This window comes from Pristiophorus japonicus, unplaced genomic scaffold, assembly GCF_044704955.1.
Source record: "Pristiophorus japonicus isolate sPriJap1 unplaced genomic scaffold, sPriJap1.hap1 HAP1_SCAFFOLD_117, whole genome shotgun sequence".
Taxonomy (NCBI): domain Eukaryota; kingdom Metazoa; phylum Chordata; class Chondrichthyes; family Pristiophoridae; genus Pristiophorus; species Pristiophorus japonicus.
Genome location: NW_027250831.1, coordinates 1,585,011 through 1,597,304, shown reverse-complemented (window position 1 = coordinate 1,597,304; position 12,294 = coordinate 1,585,011).

The following is a 12,294-nucleotide window of genomic DNA, read 5'->3' as shown; positions in this document are numbered from 1 at the left end:
AAAAATGTGTGGAATGATTTGTGGAATGAGGTGTGGAATGATGTGTGGAATGATGTGTGGAATGATGTCTGGAATGATGTGTGGAATGAGGTTTGTAATGTTAAGTTGAATGATGTGTGCGATGATTTGTGGAATGATTTGTGGAATGAGGTATGGAATGATGTGTGGAATGATATGTGGAAATGTGTGTGGAATGATGCGTGGAATGATGTGTGGAATGAATTGAGGAATGATGTGTGGAATAATGAGTGTAATGATGTCTGAATGATGTTCGGAATGATATTTAGAATGAGGTGTGGAATGATGTGTGGAATGATGTGTGGAATAATGTGCGGAATGATGTGTGGAATTATGTGTGGAATGATGTGTGGAATAATATGTGGAATGATGTGTGGAATGATGTGTAGAATGATGTGTGGAATGATGTGTGAAATGTTTTGTGAATTATGTTTAAAATGACGTGTGGAATGATGTGTGGAATGATGTGTGGAATGATGTGTGGAATGATGTGTGGAATAATGTGTGGAATGATGTGTGGAATAATGGCTGGAGTGAGGATTGGAATGATGTGTGGAATGATGTGTGGAATGATGTGTGGAATAATGTGTGGAATGATGTGTGGAATAATGTGTGGAATGAGGATTGGAATGATGTGTGGAATGAAGTTTGGAATGGTGTGTGGAATGATGTTTGGAATGACGGGTGGAATGAGTTGTGGAATGAGGTTTGGAATGATGTGTGGAAGGAAATGTGGAATGATTCATGGAATGATGCGTGGAATGATGTGTGGAATGAATTGTGGAATGATGTGTGGAATGATGTGTGGAATGATGTGTGGAATGATGTTTAGAGTGAGGTGTGCAATGATGTGTGGAATGATTTGTGGAATGAGTTGTCGAATGATGTGTGTAATGAAGTGTGGAATAATATGTGGAGTGATGTGTGGATGATGTGTGGAATGAGGTGTGGAATGAGATGTGGAATGATGTTTGGAATGAGGTGTGGAATGATGTGTGGAATGATGTTTGAAATGGTGTGTGGAAAGATGTGTTGAATGAGGTGTGGAATTATATGTGGAATGATGTGTCGGATGAGGTGTGGAATAGGGTGTGGAATGATGTGTGGAATGTTGTGTGGAATGATGTGTGGAATGATGTGTGGAATGAGAATTTGAATGATGTGTGGAATGATGTTTGGAACGATGTTTGGAATGATGTGTGGAATGACTGGTGAAATGAGTTGTGGAATAATGCGTGGAATGATGTGTGGAATGATATGTGGAATGATGTTTGAAATGATGTGTGGAATGACGTGTGGAATGAAGTTTGGAATGATGTGTGGAATGACGAGTGGAATGATGTTTGGAATGATGAGTTGAATGAAGTGTGGAATGATGTATGGAATGAGTTGTTGAATGATGTGTGGAATGAGATGTGGAATGATGTGTGGAATGAGTTGTGGAATGATGTGTGGAATGATGTGTGGAATGATGTGTGGAATGATGTGTGGAATGATGTGTGGAATGATGTGTCAAATGATATGTGGAATGATATGTGGAATGATGTGGTGGAATGATGTGTGGAATGATTTGTGGAATGATGTGTGGAATGAGTTGTGGAATGATGTGTGGAATGATGTGTGGATTGATGTGTGGAATGAATTGTGGAATGATGTGTGGAATGCGTTTTGGAATGATGTGTGGAATGATGTGTGGAATGAGGTTGGGAATGAGGTTTGGAATGATGTGTGGAATGATATGTGGAATGATGTGTTGAATGACGTGTGGAATGAGTTGTGGAATGATGTGTGGAATGCGCTTTGGAATGATGTGTGGAATGATGTGTGGAATGAGGTTGGGAATGAGGATGTGGAATGATGTGTGGAATGATGTATGGAATGATGTGTTAAAGGATATGTGAAATGATGTGCGGAATGATGTGTGGAATTATGTGTGGAATGCCGTGTGGAATGATGTGTGGAATGATGTGTGAAATGAGGTTTGGAATGGTGTGTGGAATGGTATGTGGAATAATGTGTGGAATGACGTGTGGAATGCGTTGTGGAATGCTGTGAGGAAAGCGCTGTGGAATGATGTGTGGAATGATGTGTGGAATGAGGTTTGGAATTATGTGTGGAATGATGAGTGGATTGATGTGTGGAATGATGTGTGGAATGATGTTTGGAATGAGGAGTGGAAAAATGTGTGGAATGATTTGTGGAATGAGGTGTGGAATGATGTGTGGAATGATGTCTGGAATGATGTGTGGAATGAGGTTTGTAATGTTAAGTTGAATGATGTGTGCGATGATTTGTGGAATGATGTGTGAAATGAGGTTTGGAATGGTATGTGGAATAATGTGTGGAATGACGTGTGGAATGCGTTGTGGAATGCTGTGAGGAAAGCGCTGTGGAATGATGTGTGGAATGATGTGTGGAATGAGGTTTGGAATTATGTGTGGAATGATGAGTGGATTGATGTGTGGAATGATGTGTGGAATGATGTTTGCAATGAGGAGTGGAAAAATGTGTGGAATGATTTGTGGAATGAGGTGTGGAATGATGTGTGGAATGATGTGTGGAATGATGTCTGGAATGATGTGTGGAATGAGGTTTGTAATGTTAAGTTGAATGATGTGTGCGATGATTTGTGGAATGATTTGTGGAATGAGGTATGGAATGATGTGTGGAATGATATGTGGAAATGTGTGTGGAATGTTGCGTGGAATGATGTGTGGAATGAATTGAGGAATGATGTGTGGAATAATGAGTGTAATGATGTCTGAATGATGTTCGGAATGATATTTAGAATGAGGTGTGGAATGATGTGTGGAATGATGTGTGGAATAATGTGCGTAATGATGTGTGGAATTGTGTGTGGAATGATGTGTGGAATAATATGTGGAATGATGTGTGGAATGATGTGTGGAATGATGTGTGGAATGATGTGTGAATTGTTTTGTGAATTATGTTTAAAATGACGTGTGGAATGATGTGTGGAATGATGTGTGGAATGATGTGTGGAATGATGTGTGGAATAATGTGTGGAATGATGTGTGGAATAATGGCTGGAATGAGGATTGGAATGATGTGTGGAATGATGTGTGGAATGATGTGTGGAATAATGTGTGGAATGATGTGTGGAATAATGTGTGGAATGAGGATTGGAATGATGTGTGGAATGAAGTTTGGAATGGTGTGTGGAATGATGTTTGGAATGACGGGTGGAATGAGTTGTGGAATGAGGTTTGGAATGATGTGTGGAAGGAAATGTGGAATGATTCATGGAATGATGCGTGGAATGATGTGTGGAATGAATTGTGGAATGATGTGTGGAATGATGTGTGGAATGATGTGTGGAATGATGTTTAGAGTGAGGTGTGCAATGATGTGTGGAATGATTTGTGGAATGAGTTGTCGAATGATGTGTGTAATGAAGTGCGGAATAATATGTGGAATGATGTGTGGATGATGTGTGGAATGAGGTGTGGAATGAGATGTGGAATGATGTTTGGAATGAGGTGTGGAATGATGTGTGGAATGATGTTTGAAATGATGTGTGGAAAGATGTGTTGAATGAGGTGTGGAATTATATGTGGAATGATGTGTCGGATGAGGTGTGGAACCATGTGTGGAATAGGGTGTGGAATGATGTGTGGAATGTTGTGTGGAATGATGTGTGGAATAATGTGTGGAATGAGAATTTGAATGATGTGTGGAATGATGTTTGGAACGATGTCTGGAATGATGTGTGGAATGACTGGTGGAATGAGTTGTGGAATAATGCGTGGAATGATGTGTGGAATGATATGTGGAATGATGTTTGAAATGATGTGTGGAATGACGTGTGGAATGATGTTTGGAATGATGTGTGGAATGACGAGTGGAATGATGTTTGGAATGATGTGTTGAATGACGTGTGGAATGATGTATGGAATGAGTTGTTGAATGATGTGTGGAATGAGATGTGGAAGGATGTGTGGAATGAGTTGTGGAATGATGTGTGGTATGATGTGTGGAATGATGTCTGGAATGATGTGTGGAATGATGTGTGGAATGATGTGTCAAATGATATGTGGAATGATATGTGGAATGATGTGGTGGAATGATGTGCGGAATGATTTGTGGAATGATGTGTGGAATGAGGTGTGGAATGATGTATGGAATGATGTGTGGATTGATGTGTGGAATGAATTGTGGAACGCTGTGTGGAATGAAGAGTGGAATTATGTGTGGAATGATGTGTGGAATTATGTTTAGAATGCGGTGTTTAATGATGTGTGGATGATTTGTGGAATGAGGTGTGGAATGATGTGTGGAATGAGGTGTGGAGTAATGTTTAGAATGAGGTGTGGAATGATGTGTGGAATGATTTGTGGAATGAGGTGTGGAATGATGTGTGGAATGATGTGTGGAATAATATGTGGAATGATGTGTGGATGATATGTGGAATTAGGTGTGGAATGGTGTGTGGAATGATGTATGGAATGAGGCGTGTAATGATGTGTGGAATGACGTTTGGAATGAGATGTGGAATGCGGTGAGGAATGATGAGTGGAATGATGTGTGGAATGACGTGTAGAATGATGCATGGAATGACGTGTGGAATGACGTGTGGAATGAGGTGTGGAATAATGTGTGGAATGATGTGTGGAATGATGTTTGGAATGTGGTGTGGAATGATAAATGGAATGATGTGTGGAATGATGTGTGGAATGATGTGTGGACTGATGTGTGGATTGATGTGTGGAATGATGTGTGGAATGATGTGTGCAATGATGTTTGGAATGAGATTTGGAATGATGTGTGGAATGAGATGTGGACTGATGTGTCGAATGATGGGTGGAATGATGTGTGGAATGATGTGTAGAATGATGTGTCGAATGATGTGTGGAATGATGTCTGGAATGATATCTCGAAAGATATGTGGAATGATGTGTGGAATGAAATGTGGAATGATGTGTGGAATGATGTATGGAATGATGTGTGGAATGATGCTTAGAATAATGCGTGGAATGATGTGTGAAATGAATTGTGGAATGGTGTGTGGAATGATGTTTAAAAAAGGTGTGGAATGCTGTGGGAATGATTTGTGGGATGAGGTGTGGAATGTTGTGTGGAATGAGGTGTGGAATGAGGTGTGGAATAATGAGTGGAATGACGTATGGAATGATGTGTGGAATGATGTCCCGAATGATGTGTGGAATGATGTGTTGAATGATGTGTGGACTGGTGTGTGGAATGAGGTGTGGAATGATGTGTGGAATGAGGTGTGGAATGATGAGTGGAATGATGTGTGGAATGATGTGTAGAATGATGCATGGAATGACGTGTGGAATGAAGTGTGGAATGATGTGTGGAATGATGTGTGGAATGATGTGTGGAATAATGTTTGGAATATGGTGTGGAATGATCAGTGTAATGATGTGTGGAATGATGTGTGGAATGATGTGTGGACTGATGTGTGGAATGATGTGTGGAATGATGTGTCGAATGATGGGTAGAATGATGTATGGAATGATGTGTCGAATGATGGGTGGAATGATGTGTGGAATGATGTGTAGAATGATGTGTCGAATGATGTGTGGCATGATGTGTGGAATGATGTCTCGAAAGATGTGTGGAATGATGTTTGAAATGATGTGTGGAAAGATGTGTTGAATGAGGTGTGGAATTATATGTGGAATGATGTGTCGGATGAGGTGTGGAACCATGTGTGGAATAGGGTGTGGAATGATTTGTGGAATGTTGTGTGGAATGATGTGTGGAATAATGTGTGGAATGAGAATTTGAATGATGTGTGGAATGATGTTTGGAACGAAGTTTGGAATGATGTGTGGAATGACTGGTGGAATGAGTTGTGGAATAATGCGTGGAATGATGTGTGGAATGATATATGGAATGATGTTTGAAATGATATGTGGAATGACGCGTGGAATGATGTTTGGAATGATGTGTGGAATGATGAGTGGAATGATGTTTGGAATGATGTGTTGAATGACGTGTGGAATGATGTATGGAATGAGTTGTTGAATGATGTGTGGAATGAGATGTGGAATGATGTGTGGAATCAGTTGTGGAATGATGTGTGGAATGATGTGTGGAATGATGTGTGGAATGATGTGTGGAATGATGTGTGGAATGATGTGTCAAATGATATGTGGAATGATATGTGGAATGATGTGGTGGAATGATGTGTGGAATGATTTGTGGAATGATGTGTGGAATGAGGTGTGGAATGATGTGTGGAATGATGTGTGGATTGATGTGTGGAATGAATTGTGGAATGATGTGTGGAAGGCGCTTTGGAATGATGTGTGGAATGATGTGTGGAATGAGGTTGGGAATGAGGTTTGGAATGATGTGTGGAATGATATGTGGAATGATGTGTTGAATGACCTGTGGAATGAGTTGTGGAATGATGTGTGGAATGCGCTTTGGAATGATGTGTGGAATGATGTGTGGAATGAGGTTGGGAATGAGGATGTGGAATGATGTGTGGAATGATGTATGGAATGATGTGTTGAAGGATATGTGAAATAATGTGCGGAATGATGTGTGGAATTATGTGTGGAATGCCGTGTGGAATGATGTGTGCAATGATGTGTGAAATGAGGTTTGGAATGGTGTGTGGAATGGTATGTGGAATAATGTGTGGAATGACGTGTAGAATGCGTTGTGGAATGCTGTGAGGAAAGCGCTGTGGAATGATGTGTGGAATGATGTGTGGAATGAGGTTTGGAATTATGTGTGGAATGATGAGTGGATTGATGTGTGGAATGATGTGTGGAATGATGTTTGGAATGAGGAGTGGAAAATGTGTGGAATGATTTGTGGAATGAGGTGTGGAATGATGTGTGGAATGATGTGTGGAATAATGTCTGGAATGATGTGTGGTATGAGGTTTGTAATGTTAAGTTGAATGATGTGTGCGATGATTTGTGGAATGATTTGTGGAATGAGGTATGGAATGATGTGTGGAATGATATGTGGAAATATGTGTGGAATGATGCGTGGAATGATGTGTGGAATGAATTGAGGAATGATGTGTGGAATAATGAGTGTAATGATGTCTGAATGATGTTCGGAATGATATTTAGAATGAGGTGTGGAATGATGTGTGGAATGATGTGTGGAATAATGTACGGAATGATGTGTGGAATTATTTGTGGAATAATGTGTGGAATAATATGTGGAATGATGTGTGGAATGATGTGTGGAATGAGGTGTGGAATGATGTGTGTAATGATGTGTGAAATGTTGTGTGAATTATGTTTAAAATGACGTGTGGAATGATGTGTGGAATGATGTGTGGAATGATGTGTGGAATGATGTGTGGAATAATGTGTGGAATGATGTGTGGAATAATGTGTGGAATGAGGATTGGAATGATGTGTGGAATGATGTGTGGAATGATGTGTGGAATAATGTGTGGAATGATGTGTGGAATAATGTGTGGAATGAGGATTGGAATGATGTGTGGAATGAAGTTTGGAATGGTGTGTGGAATGATGTTTGGAATGACGGGTGGAATGAGTTGTGGAATGAGGTTTGGAATGATGTGTGGAAAGAAATGTGGAATGATTCATGGAATGATGTGTGGAATGATGTGTGGAATGAATTGTGGAATGATGTGTGGAATGATGTGTGAAATGATGTGTGGAATGATGTTTAGAGTGAGGTGTGCAATGATGTGTGGAATGATTTGTGGAATGAGTTGTCGAATGATGTGTGTAGTGAAGTGTGGAATAATATGTGGAATGATGTGTGGTTGATGTGTGGAATGAGGTGTGGAATGAGATGTGGAATGATGTGTGGATGATGTGTGGAATGAGGTGTGGAATGAGATGTGGAATGATGTTTGGAATGAGGTGTGGAATGATGTGTGGAATGATGTTTGAAATGATGTGTGGAAAGATGTGTTGAATGAGGTGTGGAATTATATGTGGAATGATGTGTCGGATGAGGTGTGGAACCATGTGTGGAATAGGGTGTGGAATGATGTGTGGAATGTTGTGTGGAATGATGTGTGGAATAATGTGTGGAATGAGAATTTGAATGATGTGTGGAATGATGTTTGGAACGATGTTTGGAATGATGTGTGGAATGACTGGTGGAATGAGTTGTGGAATAATGCGTGGAATGATGTGTGGAATGATGTTTGAAATGATGTGTGGAATGACGTGTGGAATAATGTTTGGAATGATGTGTGGAATGACGAGTGGAATGATGTTTGGAATGATGTGTTGAATGACGTGTGGAATGATGTATGGAATGAGTTGTTGAATGATGTGTGGAATGAGATGTGGAATTATGTGTGGAATGAGTTGTGGAATGATGTGTGGAATGATGTGTGGAATGATGTGTGGAATGATGTGTGGAATGATGTGTGGAATGATGTGTCAAATGATATGTGGAATGATATGTGGAATGATGTGGTGGAATGATATGTGGAATGATTTGTGGAATGATGTGTGGAATGAGGTGTGGAATGATGTATGGAATGATGTGTGGATTGATGTGTGTAATGAATTGTGGAACGCTGTGTGGAATGAAGAGTGGAATTATGTGTGGAATGATGTGTGGAATTATGTTTAGAATGCGGTGTTTAATGATGTGTGGAATGATTTGTGGAAAGAGGTGTGGAATGATGTGTGGAATGAGGTGTAGAGTAATGTTTAGAATGATGTGTGGAATGATGTGTGGAATGATTTGTGGAATGAGGTGTGGAATGATGTGTGGAATGATGTTTGGAATAATATGTGGAATGATGTGTGGATGATATGTGGAATTAGGTGTGGAATGGTTTGTGGAATGATGTATGGAATGAGGCGTTTAATGATGTGTGGAATGACGTTTGGAATGAGATGTGGAATGCGGTGAGGAATGATGAGTGGAATGATGTGTGGAATGATGTGTAGAATGATGCATGGAATGACATGTGGAATGACGTGTGGAATGATGTGTGGAATGATGTGTGGAATGATGTGTGGAATGATGTTTGGAATGTGGTGTGGAATGATAAGTGGAATGATGTGTGGAATGATGTGTGGAATTATGTGTGGACTGATGTGTGGATTGATGTGTGGAATGATGTGTGGAATGATGTGTGCAATGATGTTTGGAATGAGATTTGGAATGATGTGTGGAATGAGGTGTGGACTGATGTGTCGAATGATGGGTGGAATGATGTGTGGAATGATGTGTAGAATGATGTGTCGAATGATGGGTGGAATGATGTGTGGAATGGTGTGTGGAATGAAATGTGGAATGATGTGTGGAATGATGTGTGGAATGATGCTTAGAATAATGCGTGGAATGATGTGTGAAATGAATTGTGGAATGGTGTGTGGAATGATGTTTAAAATAGGTGTGGAATGCTGTGGGAATGATTTGTGGGATGAGGTGTGGAATGTTGTGTGGAATGAGGTGTGGAATGAGGTGTGGAATAATGAGTGGAATGACGTATGGAATGATGTGTGGAATGATGTCCCGAATGATGTGTGGAATGAGGTGTGGAATGATGAGTGGAATGATGTGTGGAATGATGTGTAGAATGATGCATGGAATGACGTGTGGAATGAAGTGTGGAATGATGTGTGGAATGATGTGTGGAATGATGTGTGGAATAATGTTTGGAATGTGGTGTGGAATGATCAGTGGAATGATGTGTGGAATGATGTGTGGAATGATGTGTGGACTGATGTGTGGAATGATGTGTGGAATGATGTGTGGAATGATGTGTCGAATGATGGGTAGAATGATATATGGAATGATGTGTCGAATGATGGGTGGAATGATGTGTGGAATGATGTGTAGAATGATGTGTCGAATGATGTGTGGCATGATGTGTGGAATTATGTCTCGAAAGATGTGTGGAATGATGTGTGGAATGAAATGTGGAATGATGTTTGGAATGATGTATGGAATGATGTGTGGAATGATGCTTAGAAAAATGCGTGGAATGATGTGTGAAATGAATTGTGGAATGGTGTGTGGAATGATGTTTAAAATGAGGTGTGGAATGCTGTGGGAATGATTTGTGGGATGAGGTGTGGAATGTTGTGTGGAATGAGGTGTGGAATGAGGTATGGAATAATGAGTGGAATGATGTATGGAATGATGTGTGGAATGATGTCCCGAATGATGTGTGGAATGATGTGTGGAATGATGTGTGGACTGGTGTGTGGAATGAGGTGTGGAATGATGTGTGGAATGAGGTGTGGAATGATGTGTGGAATCATGTGTTGAATGAGGTGTGGAATGTGGTGTGGAATGATGCGTGGAATGATGTGTGGATTGATGTGTGGAATAAATTGTGGAATGATGTTTGGAATGATGAGTGGAATGATGTGTGGAATGATGTGTGGTATAAGGTGTGGAATGAGGTGTTGTATGTTTTATGGAATGAAGTGAGGAATGATATGTGGAATGATGTGTGGAATGATGTGTGGAATGATGCGTGGAATCTGGCGTGGAATGCGGAATGGAATGATGTGTGAAATGATGTGTGGAATGCTGTGTGGATTAGGTTTGGAATGTTGTGTGGAATGATGTGTAGAATGAGGTGTGGAAAAATGCGTGGAATGATGTGTGGAATGATGTGTGGAATGAGGTGTGGAATGATGTGTGAAAAGATTCGTGGAATGATGTGTAGAATGAGGTTTGGAACGATGTGTGGAATGATGGGTGTAATGATGTGTGGAATAATGTGTGGAATGAGGTTTGGAATGATGTGTGGAATGATGTTTGGGATGATGTGTGGAATGATGTGTGGAATAACGGGTGGAATGTGTTGTGGAATGAGGTGGGAAATGAGGTGTGGAATGATTTGTGGAATCATGTGTTGAATAAGGTGTGGAATGAGGTGTGGAATGATGCGTGGAATGATGCGTGGAAGGATGTGTGGATTGATGTGTGGAATAATTAGTGGAATGATGTTTAAAATGAGGTGTGGAATGATGTGTGAAATGATGTGTGGAATGAGGTGTGGAATGATGTGTGGAATCATGTGTTGAATAAGGTGTGGAATGAGGTGCGGAATGATGCGTGGAATGATGCGTGGAATGATGCATGGAAGTATGTGTGGATTGATGTGTGGAATAAATTGTGGAATGATGTTTGCAATGATGAGTGGAATGATGAGAGGAATGATGTCTGGAATGATGTCTGGAATGAGGTGTGGAATGATGTGTGGAATGATATGTGGATTGGTGTGTGGAAGGATGTGTGGAATGAGGTTCGTAATGATAAGTTGAATGATGTCTGCGATGATTTGTGGAATTATATGTGGAATGAGGTGTGGAATGATGTATGGAATGATATGTGGATTGATGCGTGGAATGATGTGTGGAATGATGCTTGGAATGATGTGTGGAATGAATTGAGGAATGATGTGTGGAATGAATTGAGGAATGATGTGTGGAATAATGAGTGTAATGATGTCTGGATGATGTGCGTAATGATGTTTAGAATGAGGTGTGGAAGGATGTGTGGAATGATGTGTGGAATAATGTGTGGAATGATGTGTGGAATGATGTGTGGAATGATGTGTGGAATAATATGTGGAATGCTGTGTGGAATGATGTGTGGAATGAGGTGTGGATGATGTGTGGAATGATGTGATAAATGATGTGTGGAATGATGTTTAAAATGACGTGCGGAATTATGTGTGGAATGATGTGTGGAATGATGTGTGGAATGATGTGTGTACTGGTGTGTGGAATGAGGTTTGGAATGATGTGTGGAATGAGGTGTGGAATGATGTGTTGAATCATGTGTTGTATGAGGTGTGGAATGAGGTGTGGAACGATGCGTGGAATGATGTGTGGATTGATGTGTGGAATAAATTGTGGAATGATGTTTGGAATGATGATTGGAATGATGTGTGGAATGATGTGTGGTATAAGGTGTGGAATGAGGTGTTGTATGTTTTATGAAATGAAGTGAGGAATGATATGTGGAATGATGTGTGGAATGATGTGTGGAATGATGCATGGAATGAGGCGTGGAATGCGGAATGGAATGATGAGTGAAATGATGTGTGGAATGCTGTGTGGCATAGGTTTGGAATGTTGTGTGGAATGATGTGTAGAATGAGATGTGGAAAAATGCGTGGAATGATGTGTGGAATGATGTGTGGAATGAGGTGTGGAATGATGTGTGGAAAGATTCGTGGAATGATGTGTAGAATGAGGTTTGGAACGATGTGTGGAATGATGGGTGTAATGATGTGTGGAATAATGTGTGGAATGAGGTTTGGAATGATGTGTGGAATGATGTTTGGGATGATGTGTG